Below are 13,666 nucleotides of genomic sequence, written 5' to 3'. Positions count from 1 at the left end.
AGTAAATTATGGCCCTGTAAGCTGCATGTTTTTATCTGGTGTCCTTTTAATTAACTTCATGGTATCACAGTCATGGAAGTGTATCAGGTGTTTGGACAAACTGAAGTGTACTTGTTATGTTCACATTTTTAACTCCTTATGAACTCATCCCACGAGCTCATCAAAATCTGCACCAGCGGAGGTGCCCCACTGTTGCCCCTGCTCAAACCACCACCACTGCCTCACTGTGCTCTCAGCCACTGTTTGGTCTCCATACTTATTCACAAGTGTCAGTGAATGTCAGTGGAGACCATTTGATCTGCATGGAGGAATTCATTAGGAAGTTGGCATGCCTGTCAGGCTATGAAGGCTCCTTGACAAGCGACTTGCTAAGTAGTCTTTTCATGTAGATTTTATGTGATGGGTAATTTAAAATTTTCACAGAAATTATAAAACTTGCACCAGATTTCGTGTGGATTTCCACCCAACCACACACAACAGAACAGATTCTGCAAAGACAGAGACCATGCCATGCAACCTGCAAGTTATTTTCCTGAGGACAATGTTTAATAACATTGTCTATTGGAAATTTACTATGCTACAAGAATAGCTTTATGTGAAATCTTGTGAATTTGGAATATTAATGTAAGATAAATGACTTTTAAATTGATTTCCAGAATGCAATTGATTGTGTTTGCCTGGGATGAATAAGAAGTTATCCACGCTTATCTAAAACGTAGATATGCTGCTTCTGAGCAAGTCAGAGAATTATGTAGGAGTATTTCTGATAAGGTGCAATGTATTACACAGTGCCTTAGATTATTTGAGAAAAAGGAAAGCTGTGTTTTGGTAAAACATGTATTTAAGCCATCTTGTGTAGGTAAGGAAAAGGTTGGATTTTCAATTTATTAAAAGCAGAAGTATAAAAAACTTTCTACTTTCATTTCTGGAACTGTTTTCTCCTTGATATCTTGGTGTATCTTTAGAATACTTATTTTTTTTTCTCTTTGTTGCATGCTGTTGATTTCTGTAGCGCACAGATGAAATTTGCTGTATTCCTTACAATTTGGCCAACATTTTCCAAGAACTGTGAAAACAAAAGGGTAAAAAAGATTCAAATAAGGGTGGATGGCTTCATTTTATTTAGGCATTCAGCAGATCCATTGGATCAGATCCATTTGTGAACAAAAAATAAAAAAAAAAAAAAATCTTTTTTCTAAATTCTGCAATGTCAGACCTTAATAGCAGGTAAAATCCATCCATGAGGAGCAAGGAGAGTGGAAGGTCTCTTAATTAGCTTTGTAATCTACAGTGAATCCACATGGCTCGTGCTGGAGTAACTTGTAACCTAACGGTGTGTTACTCACTTAAAATAGTACATACATTTTGATTGCAAAGGAATCCACAGCTTTCTGAATGTCAAAGTTAACAATAATTATCTTGTTTCTGAAGCAGAAATTTATTTATCTAATGAGAGAAGAAACCTGAGTACCATGAATAGAACTTTCTGAAAGAAGCAACACGGTTGGATCTGATTTGAAAAGAGCAATAGCAGGCATATGTCGTGTATCATTATAGGGGAGAACTGGTGACAGTATTATTCATTATGTGGTTTCAGAGTGTCCTAAATTGGTGTATAAAATTATTGGAAGTGGATGATTTCCCTAGATTACTGCTTAATAGTGACTAAAGGGCCTGCATTACTCATATTTGCAATGAAAACAGTGCCAAAAACAGCAGTAGTTGACTGGAATGAAATGTGGAGCCCTCAGGGTTTTAGTTTGAGATGCAGCTTAATTGTGTGTCTCTTGCTTAATACAAATGTCCCTGAGTCTCTGAGGCTGGTGTGTTTTCAACTTGCAAATTGATCCAGCATTTTCCAAAGTATTTACTGTGTCTTTTCTTCATTGCTTTCTGAACAAATTATTAGAATTACTTTGCAGAATAAAAATAGATTCCCCTGTTTCTGACTGTTTATCATTACTGAATTCAATGTTCTTCCAGCTTCCTATCAGCTTTTGTTTGCTTTCTTTATCTGCTTTATCTCCTAAAATGATGTGGTTAGAAGATGGTCTGAATTTTCATGAATGGAATATTCCTTTTGCTCATCTTGAGAAGATGTTCAAATAATGTGTTCCTTATACTTGTAAATGGAATACAAGTGTTGGGAATTAGTTTTCAGTGAATGTTTTAATGAAATTTTACTAAAGAATTTTAAGGAAGAGTTTAAACTATGGCATTTCTTAAACTTTAGAAGCAAATGCTACTTTCCTTGGATAGTTATTTGTTCTATTAGTCCTAGGGTATGCACAGGGCATGCCTATAGAAGAACTAAACTAGACCATATATTAACTGTGATTCAAATGGGACACATTTCTTACCGAGTGATTAGGAGCCACTGATGAGTTCAGTTGCGCATCGCAGTGTCTGATCCCTCTACCTTTTTTTTCCTACTGCTTTACGTAGTCAAAAGATGTAATACTTACCCACTCTGCTTTCCATAGGCTTCATGCTATCAATATCTGTATCTGTTAAACCCTTTGTCCCAAACCATAAAGCATGCACAGGGATATTAATTGAAACTACTGCATTTATTTCTCTCTGAGGCTAAGTATCTGTGTAATACAGTACTATGTCTGATGGCTGCAGATCTTGGAATTCACATTCACGATAGCAGATACTTTGTGCTAAAGATAATAGGAGGCTACTTTGCTAGAAGCATCATCTTTCATTTCTGTTTAGCTGTATGAAGGCAAAGCTTAAGGCAGTTAGTTAGATAACGCATATCAATATTCATAGTGACAAAACTTTTAGAATACTCAGGGAGTGAATATGCACTTTTCTGTGTTCACCTGGAAAGAAATGATGGTATCCCCTATAACTGTGTGATATAAAACCAGATGGAGCGTCATCTCTGCTTTTCTGTGGAAGAGATCTTGGAAACTGGAAACCATCAGACAGCCAAGCCAGCAGTGCAATGTGTGCAGGGAGGTGCTCAAAATGAGGTCCATTTCTTATTCCTCTCCCCACATTATCCGTAACTACGAGAGTAATTGTAAAACTCCATTTTCTGTGTTTCTGGAAAGAATATGTACTTTTCTTCTACTCTCCACTAAAACTATAGTTAGTCTTTTTTTTCATGTTTGCAGTCTGTTTTGCCCGTGTCAGTAATTGACGAGTATAATCTCTCTATCCTTAGCCTAAATCACAGGATTCTTTTCCAAAGTGAGAGTGGCGTGGTAGTGAGTAGCTGACCACCTGGATTAAGCCCCCACACTCATAAGGTATCAAAACTATTTTTGCAGTGAACATTTATGTTGCTTTGCCCCTAAACCTGTTGCAAAATCACTGTAGCCACTATGATTATATTCAGCTCCATCTAAACAACCAGTGCAATGCACGGGCTTTCTTATAGCAGAAATATTCAGGAGAGAATTGCTGCAAGTGAGGCAGTTCTGGATTCAGCTCCTCTGGCTTGCAGCAAACATTTCTCATATGCAGATAAATGTGGTTTTGTTTTTGTTTTTTTTGAAAGGAAGTGAGTGGTATGTATGTTTCTAACTGTATTTTTGCCTGACTGTTCTCCAGTATCAAATACTTTTTGGCAGCACTCTGAATCGATAGCTCTATATTAATTAGTCCTATTTCCAAAGCTGTACTGATACCAATCAGCAGTGCCTGCAAGTGAAATAAAAAAGTGAATGGAAGCAAAAAGATGCTCTCGCATCAAGCAGATTGTACTGGAGTTGATAATGTTGACTTAGGAGGAAAAATATACTCTTGAGTTCTTGAATTACTAGAGAAATTGCGTGGTCTGTAGTATAGGAAGGTTTACAATAGTATCTCTTACTCTTTGAAGTTCTCATTGAATTATTTTGTCTAGCAGGTAGGTTGAGTATAAAATAGTACAGTGTTCCTTCCTCTTCTTCTCATTTGGTTTGGAATGATAGCTGCCATTTAGAGCAACATCAATGTGGCATGAGCAAAGAAATGTATATATCATTGTGTAGTATTAATATGCTTGAGTTCCTTCCAAGCTGTACAGTGATCAATTGATTTATTTTAAAAATCATTCAAATTTTGCAGCTGTGAGCAAACCTGGTAAAAACACATTTAAATATTCAGATCTAATGAGAATTGGGCATTTTGCTATAGCATAGCAAATGGAACAAGAGGTGCAATCATTGAAGCAAATAGAACAAAAGCTGCAATCATTACAGCTCTGAAATATTTTGTGCAAATCTATTGAGTTTTACTTTTTAATTCACTAATTTGGTATTAGCATTCTACTTGATGTCATTCCTTGAGCACCCCCTATTTAAATTAACAGTACTGACATTGTAACCTAATAGGCTCATCTTTCACCCACACTTTAATTTCTCAGAAACGATTAAAAAATGAAACATTTATTATTTATCACAACATTATTCTGCATTTTCTCTGATCAGTAAGCAAAACTCTATGGCAGTAATAAAATTTGGAAGATGACACTTGAGATTTTCATCGTCAGCACTTCCCAAGACTTAATATTTGCATAAATCTTTGTTTAAAGCTGAGAAAACTTTTAAATTTAATTTTAACTTTATTGTTTTGCTTATCATAAGTATTAAATGCCTTCATTTACTTTCTGAACAAGCTATTAGAGGCTGCTGTATAAAACATAGGCTGAGTAGCCTAAAAATAGGGAATGAACTGTGACTCAGTTGGAATTCTTTTATTGTCGTATACAGTGTCTTAAGTGACCTGTTTCCTATTCATTTGAATGGGACTGGAGTTTGGCCACGTTATACCGTAAGAATATATACAGAGTAGGTCTGTATGTCACAGAGGGATATGGCGTATTTGCTACGGATCAAATACTGAGTTGTAAATCATACCTGCCCTGATGTCTCCTGTGCTCTGTAATCCCTCTGGAGTACAGGAGGATACAATATGACAGAGAGCAGATGGTTGTGCTCTGCCTCCTTCCTTCCTTCCTTCCTTCCCAGTTTGCTGGGGTTGTAATGCCAGAGACTGTTTGTGCCGGGGCATTTTCCTGCTGTTCTTTCTGACCGTTTCTCTTCAGGCCTGTGTTGTTCATCTGGGAGGAAGATCTGTGGTTGTTACGAGAGGCAGGACTTTACACACTGTCTTAACCCCATCCCATCAAGTAGTCTTACTGTGTTTTCGTCTTTCCATGTCAGAAAACATAAATAAGCTATGAATTTGTCTCTTCAGCCTTTACTTAAACCAACACACAATAATCGTTGTTATTTTAGAATATATTATAAAACAAGAATTGTAATAATTATGGCTGCCATAAATGACTGTAGGCTATACTCTTCAGCCCACAGATGTACTCGGTGTAAGGGATAATTATTTTCTATTGGCTTTTTTTTTAAGGGAGAGAAACTTTGGAAATGCTAAGCTCCTGTAGGTACGAGAACTTAGCTTGCCCCAAAGCATTTGTGACTACAGTCTCTTTAGAAGAGGGAGATGAAATTCTCTGTTGCCAGATCCACACTCTGTGTTGTTACATCAAGTGCGCCATTATTTCTTATACCCTGTCAGTGATTTCATAGTGTCACTGTGCAAGCCTTTTTAATTTCCAGTGTAGAAGGATTTGCTGATTGCTGGCAGTTCTTTGATCACTTCTTCAAACAACTGATTGTAATAATTATAATGCTCTTATTTAATGAGGCAGCACCCCTATAAGGGCTAAGCAAATATTATTTATGGCTCAAGTAATTCAGGTAGAGAAAAGTTTAAATCATCGTGAAGGACTGAAGGAAGAGCTCCAGTATTTCTGTCACAGATTTCTTAGAAAGAAATATGAGTGTTTACATCCTATAAGATTTGCTCAGCGGATCTGATGCTGCTCAAAAGCATGGAACTTTTTGTACATAAATATGAGGACAGTGCATAGATCTTTGCTGTCATAATTTCAATTCTTATTTGAAAATGAACCTCCAAGAGTTACTGCATAGTATTTGTTCATATATTTTCAGTTTGTCATTTTTTTATACTTTTCTGCCAAAACTTCCCTCCTTTCTCTTCTCTCTAAAAAAGCTTATGCAAAGTTTCTAGTTAGAAGCGAATGATTTTTCAAGGTCTTGCTTGCATCCAGTATCTTGCATTGGATAGGAGTAGCAGCTAAAGAAACCAACAACCCTTGCTACAATGCAGCCTCTTTAACTGAAATACCTGTGCTGGCATGTAGCCTTAATAGTGATATGGTCATACAGGTAAGGATTGTTTGGCAAGAAACACCTGACTGTGTTAAAAAGTAGGTTAAGCTGCATCAGAAAATGGTGTTTGTTGACATAACTTGTAACTCTGGGAAGACTGTTTGACCAGCGAAGTGCACAGTACTCTTCCTTTGGCAGCTTTCACACACGTCTGCATTAATTTATTGTGTAGCTTTGCAGAATTGCTCTTGCAAGCCTTAGTTCCCATATGTGATTGCCTTTGCAAATGTGGAGTTAAATTCAAGTTAGCACTTAAGAGTAGGTTGGAGTATGGAAGAGTGGGCAAGGAAATACTCTAGGCACAATTAACATTTAGAATGCTGAATAGAAATAAAACCTTCTTAAGACTAGCCAAATGAATATATTTGTTGGCTTTACATTTTATTCACCCCCCAAAACGCTCTTTGAGGTTTCATATGAAACCTCATCGTTTCATGAGCCTCTGAAACGATGCTGGGAAACTGTCACAATGGTATCATAACGTTTGATGTAAGTATACTCTAGAGGCACTGTATGCCAAGCAGCAAAAAATGAACAAACAAACAAAAAGGTAAAGTTTGCAAGCATCTCTTCCAAAAACAAGCAGGCTAATTATGTTAGCGAACTACATAGGGAGGTTGGCCTTTCTTTCCTTGGTCTCTGAAAACATTAGCATCCATGAAATTTTATTTTTTAGTTGTCAGTCCTCAGAGTCTCAGTGGATTCTTTCACAGATGATTCATGAGGGCAAAGGTCTTCAATAATTTCCACATCATACTGAGTGAGTCTCTGACTTAGAGTCTGCCACTTCTTCCTTGCATATTACACCATGCTTCTTTCCTTTGCACCAGGCAGTTCTCCCATATTACTGTTCTTCATTTCCCTTATATATTATCCTTATTTTCTCATTCCATATTTTATCAAAACTTCTTGGTACCTGGAGCAGGACGATGCATTTCTTTCTTATGTCTGTCTGCCTTTAAATCAGAGGAGGATAACCAAATATGATTAGAATTTATACCAGGGACAGATTTTGTTCATTTCAAATCGGAGTGACCTGTGGGTAAGAGGATTTACTGAAAGGTAATGACATTAACTGCTAGTTCAAAACTGAAAAGAGATAAAGGGTCAGTCAGTTCAGTGAGAGGGCAAACAATTTTAAATGGATGGAGTAGGTTAAGAACATCGCACTTGGGTACCTGCTTTCCTCTTGAAATAAGAAAAAATACAGTAGCAACACTGGAGAAAGGGGAGGGTGGGGGTAGGCCATATGTGTAATATATTCAGAACAGTTTGCTTTAAGTCAAAACAAGTAGATGTGGAAAATCTTTCAGAAATATTATGGAGTGCTTTATAGCAACCAACTACATATAGAATTCATTTGGTTTTTTATGTGCAACAGAACAATCCTGGAGATAATCAGCAAGAGGAAAAACCTGCAGTTCTTTTAAGTAACTGTCTTTGAATATGTGCACCATTTTAATACTAAAACTACAGTTGGCCAGGGGTAGCTACTGCTTGGAGATTAGCTGGGCATCAGTTGGTGAGTGGTGAGACCTCACGTGGCTGGTGGGGTGTCAGTTGCTAAGTGGGGATCAGTTGCTGGGTGGCAAGTAATTATGTTGTGGAGATAGATGGATATAGTTACCATTGCATGTTTGTTTCCACTTTTTGTCTTAGTAAATAGCTGTTATCTCAACCCAGTAGTTCTATTTTGTTTGCAGTTCTTTCCCTCTCCCACTTGGTAAGGGAGTGAATAAACGGCCACATGTTGCTGAGCTGCTGCTGGGTTAAACCATGACAGATTCTCAGTCATACGCGGTCTCAGCAACGTGACAAGTGTTTAGATACGTCAGACAGGATTTAGGAACTAACTAAATGTCTAAAGCCAATAATAATAATAAAGAGAAAAATCTAGAAAGCCTCAGATTTTGAGTAGTTTCACCAGTCAGACTAACAAACAAAAAAGTAAGCATTTAAGAAAAGTTTCCTTTTCTTTCAACATAGGCAATATTTTTTGTTTCACCAAAATTAAACTCTACCTAATAAATCACAATCTAGAAAGCGAACATGCAGCTGGTGTTACAATTAGTGAAGTTATGTAGAATAACCCAGGTTTGTAGTGTCCTGTAACTTTCTTGGTGAAACTGAATGTGGTTGTGATCTTATTAAATCGGTACCGATGATACTCTGAATAATTTACTACTGTGAGGTGATGATAAGAATGCATTTTTGAGGAAAATAATTTAATTGTAGCTATACTTAGAATTGCTTGAAATATTTAGAGTGCATTTCGTGAATCAGTAATTTGAAGAATCATAAAAATAATTACAATTGTGGCAGTGGTTAAAATAGATGTATTTTGCCTAGTTGTGTTAAGGAAACTGAAGTATTCCCATTCTAATTATAGAAATATTAAATTTAGGTTGTGGCATACTGAATAGTAATTTAGGTAATCGTGTAATGGAGCTGAATTTCTTCTTGGTTACAGGAAGGCCTTTTTCTATTCTGTTGCAAATGGTAGGAATACAGACCTTATTTCAATGCTAAAATATGTATTCTGGCTGGACAGTGGTCTCTTTTTCCACTTTTCTTTATTCAGATACCAGTAACGTGAGGTGGTTTTGGACTTCAGAATGGAACCTTGCTTATATGAGTTATCATCAGTGGGATTCTATTTAGCAGTGGCATTGGCAAAGACTTGGAGGAACTGGTAGAGGCCATTGCTCATATCATCTCTACAAAGCTGACCAGAAACAAGGGAAGGTGAGCATTACATTATAAACACAACCTTACTTTCCATTTGACACATCAAGTTGATAATGGCTTGCAGGGGTAGACGGAGTTCAGAAGGGAAGTCATTCTGAGTATAGGGTTTCCAGTAGGACCAGCACATAACAATCACCCATTTGATTTGCTTTGAACAGTTGCTAGGCGTTTATCTTTACAAGCTTTGTTTGCATTATTGTCGTTGTTCATAGAATAGAAGAAAATTTAAAAAGCTGTTCTACAAAAGTCTTGGTTTCTCTTTGACTGATGAGTTGTTCAAAAATAATAAGCTGGAGAAAGTAACCATATAGTTTAGTGAAACAAAGAGACCACAATAAAAGGAAGGAAAGAAAGAAGAAAATGCATTTCCAGAAAGAGTTAAGCCATTTTTCTATTTACACGGTTTATTTCACAAGTGTCTGACTCATTGGGCATAACCAGCACAGTTAAATTACAAAATTACTATTTGGTTCTTTATTATTGACTACAATTCAAAGCTGCTTCAAGCCTTCCAAATTTAATCCCCCCAGTTCTTTGCCAAGAACATTACCTTTTATTTTCAGCATTAAACTGTATAAGATACCCCTTAGGCTACATGTGAGCTCACCCTCCATGATAGGAGCTAACAGAGTGTATCAATTGTTCATGATTTCCTATTCTCCTGTAAATTGGGAGAGGCGGGAGGAGCAGTGGGATGCGAATTCTGTATTGTCAGCAGTTCTGCAGGCTCTGGCTCAGGCAGTGCATGTCGAGGTAATTAATTCTGGAATGTTTTCAGCTCTTCATTCTGAGTTACCATTTAGCAACCTGTCAAAACTGAACTAATAAGGCCATTGCGTGTATTTTGATATGGTTACTTTAACTGTTGGAATCCTACTTCTCTTTCCCCTTTTGGTTCAAATGAAGTTAAGAAACTGCTACGAGACAGTTAACATAGAACAAAAGGCTTTTTCACCAAGATGTGATACAACCTTTAGTGAAGTTTTTGCTCTAGCCAATTAATTTGGTTTAAATACTCAGAGATTTATGAGTATATTTTGTGAGTTTAATCATCCTTGAGCTCCTCCTCCTATTCCAAAATGGAGAGTTTTCTCATGAGTTTATTGCATTGCAAGCATAGAATGGTTATTTATATCTATAATTGCTTAATTGTAGTGTCTTTTATTTGCCAAAATTAGCTCTGAACCTAGGTATAAATTTAAACAAATGAAATCTCACATACATTTTGAAGCTCAAATGTATTTTGATAGATTTGGATTATAAATGTTACAGAATTAGTTTTCATTATGTTGAAAAATCTGTTTAACAACAGAAATATTCAGAAGAAAATATTTTGAAATGTATTTGCTTTTATTCCTAAAAGAACTACAGTCAAGTTCTATCCAAAATATATAGGAAGTAATGTCTGAAGTTGTCCAGAAGACAAGCATGGACTGCTTTTCAGATGTTCTCAGATACAGCTTTCCTGCTCATTTTGTTCTTGCACTGGATTTAAGGGGAAGATCAGCATGAGGATACAATTACAGGCACAGCTGCACATATATCAGTCTTTTCTGCCTTAGACAGTGTATATAGTCTCTGTAGATAAGTAGAGTCTGTGTGAGCAGTATTTCACATGCACAATAACACATCTGAAAACTTCCTTGTTGCTCACTGAATATTGAAGTGATGAAATCTGACCAGTTTGTTTTCTAAACTGCTTATACTTGCGTATAGAAAGGCCTCTGTTGTATGTGTAACATGTCAATCTGGCTTTTAAATGTAGTATAGTACGTAACAGGCATACACTGAGATAACATATTCCAGCCTACTATTCTGCTGATATGTTTCTAATATATGTCCATGGGTACATATGTATATATCATTAGTACAGTTTAACATGTGATTTCCTGTGTGCTGTGACTGACCACAAATGAAATAGCCTTGTAGAAGCATAGAGCAGAAAGGAAATAGATATTGAATACATTGTAAATACAAACCAAAACTTATGTTAAAGATCTTTTGGGGTATGTACTGCGAACATGAACCGTGTTGATCCAAATTTAGAGTCTAGCGGAACCCTTTCCTTAGGGATTTTTGTTCTTCTTCTTATGAAGCAGTCTTTTTCATGAGAAACAGAATGAAGCCATTTCTTTCTTCTCTAAATTAATTTCTGTCCTAATGCTTAAGCCAGAGAACTCTCTTACATGTTTATTTATTTATTTATCTGTAGGCCTTAATCCAGTTCAGTTTATCTAAGCCTTGCAGTGTTCCTCCCTCATCTTTTCTCTTCAGCTTTTCTGCTATTTCTATTTCTCTTCAATATACTTAAACAAGCCTAAAACTGACCCTATCCCCAGATTTTAAGACTGTGCTTTTAGGGTAGTTTATCAGCTTTATGATATATTCATTTAATGTGCAGATACTGTTTAAAGTTGAAATAGCTGAAATAATCTGGTTTATTTTTGCTAGTCATATATGTTCCAGAAATCTATACTTATGGAACAGATATTGCAGAAGGGCATTATAATTCTGTTTGGAAAGAGCTAAACTTTTCTAATCTAAAGATTATCTTATCCATCATTTTTCTTTAAAGCTTAGTTCAATCCTTAATTATTCATACTGGTATATTTTTATCTGGTTTACACGTTCTTTCTGTTATTTAGTTAATTGCGTGAGAGCAAGGCTATTAAAGGAAATAAACTTTTGAATAGTTATTCTGAGAGTTTAGCTGAAGAAACGAGGTTACACCAGGGATCGAATCCAGCTTAGAAAAAAAATCTTTATTACAATCAGTGATGGAGAGAAATAGGAGAAGAATCCAATTTGACTTTCAAATCCCAGGTTGCGATTGAGCTGGAAGTTGGAGCGAGTAACTTTTAACTCGTAAACAAAGAGTGTTTGATAAGGAAATATTTGAGGGAAAATAAATGCTACCCCAGGATACCATTTTTACAGAACCATTTCTTCGAGTTGAACCAAGTTGTGATAAAATCTGGTGTGAAATAATTTTATGGGATATGAATAATTTTAAATGCACATTTAGTAAGAGGATTCTTTTACTTCCATCAGTTTTCTGTAATATGTGGAGGTGGCCAGCAGGATTTTGCAATTTCAGATAAGCTTCCCTACTTTAAACATCTTCTAAGCTAAGCAGAGTAAGCAGCTTGTAGTTCAGAATTTAGAATTATATTTAAGCATTGCTATTCAGAAAATCATACAGCTTTAACTCTGTATTTATATCCCAGTGAGATAAATAAAACTTAAGACTGTGTTTCAGGTTTTTACTAACAAAAGTACTCTACTCAGTTGGCTTCTTTACCTGGCTGAAGCCCTTCAGGCCTTCAAGTGCTCATTAGCTGCCTATTGATTCTGTTAAGAGACTGCAGTCTTCTGAGCTTATCCAAACAATGACAAAATCACACCTGACAGTTCCCCACTCTGTCTTATCAGAGCTGGCTGCCTGAGCTATTGACAGAGCTGTTATTTGAAGAGAAATAAAGTAAATGCTAGGCTTGCATTTCTGGGCTGTGATAGGGTTAAAAGTCACCTTTGTCAAGAGAACAGCTTCATTCAGCTTCATTCATCTAATTGCATTGTGACTAGGGATCAGAGGTGTCAGAGGTTCTCCTACAAACCTTTTGTATGTTGGTGTGTTTGTTGTTTTGAACCTTACCTTGATAATGTGTGAGTAAGATTAATGCTTTAAGGACAGTATGCCAGTGAGCCTGTGTCTTTTTTCTCTTCTCAGCTCTTCTAATTCTTAAGAGAAGATTAGTTATGTTACTTGGAGTGTTTCAGATATGCAGGTTTTGGAAGATAGTTTTCCATTACAGTGAGGAATCATCACTGGAGCATTCTTAGATGGTGAGGGCACTTTGGTGGTGACAAAAAAAATCTAACTAAAATGTTGTTTAAATTCATTCTTACTGGAGTGTGTGTGGGGGGGGTGGGGAGGTGGGACAAATTGAGGTAAGACAGGAATGTGTGAAGATGTCAGTGAACTCTGATCTGCTATTCCATCCCATTCCTGAGTTCTTGGATTAAGATCCTATGTGGCATTAACAATATGCAGGTGTGAGATCAGGTTCACCTCAAATACTTACAATCTGTTGAGTAAAACACTGTTACGCTTTATTCATTTATTTATTTATGCACCATAAGGCATCATTAAAGCATTTCTGGTAAATTAGCAAACAAAATGACAAAAACAGTTTTAGTTCCCTGACTGGAATCACACTTTGCTTCATCTACTTCAGAACTGTTTTTCTGACCCATGGAAATTATTTACTTATTGTAGTAATTCCATATTTGCTTATTATAGTCATTCTGTATATAAATATCAACTTCTGGCACAGAGGCTTTGAAAACAGTCAAATAATATTCCTGGTAATTCACATTTAGAAATGGTGTTTCAAGCTGTGAGCACAGCACTAACCTCTGTTTTATCAACATGAGAAAACCTCTTATCACATCAAATCAGAGCTTATCTCGTGCTAACAGATGGGGAAATCCTTGCCACACTTCTATGACAGGAATTTTCTAGTGTGTTATTATGTACTCAAAAAGTTATCTTCAAATATTAGGGGGGAGGATTATTTTTGTTCCTGATTTCACAGGGTGAGAGTTAGTGTTTTGTGTTAGGATAGCTGCTTTCATTATGCTCTTACAGTGAACAAGTGGATTTGAGCACAAGAACCTCAGAAAGAGGTTGTGGTTGTGTTTTTTTTTTC

General features: G+C 36.4%; 1 protein-coding gene across 33 annotated transcripts in view; it reads left to right on the top strand.

Annotated features, from left to right (window-relative positions):
• RBFOX1 (RNA binding fox-1 homolog 1) overlaps window positions 1-13,666 on the top strand; it is a 584,605-nt gene that overhangs the window by 214,845 nt on the left and 356,094 nt on the right. For 12 of the 33 annotated variants that reach the window (XM_072349263.1, XM_072349278.1, XM_072349247.1 and 9 more), the window contains one exon: window positions 8,788-8,951. The exons of the other annotated variants lie outside the window; for them this stretch is intronic. The gene's annotated coding sequence lies outside the window, so the exon portion shown is untranslated. The remainder of the gene's footprint in view (window positions 1-8,787; window positions 8,952-13,666) is intronic. 33 annotated transcript variants of the gene reach the window in all.

The sequence above is a fragment of the Excalfactoria chinensis genome, chromosome 14 (genome assembly GCF_039878825.1).
Source record: "Excalfactoria chinensis isolate bCotChi1 chromosome 14, bCotChi1.hap2, whole genome shotgun sequence".
Lineage (NCBI taxonomy): Eukaryota > Metazoa > Chordata > Aves > Galliformes > Phasianidae > Excalfactoria > Excalfactoria chinensis.
Note: the sequence above shows the minus strand (reverse complement) of the source record. Positions and strands in the feature narration are given on the sequence as shown.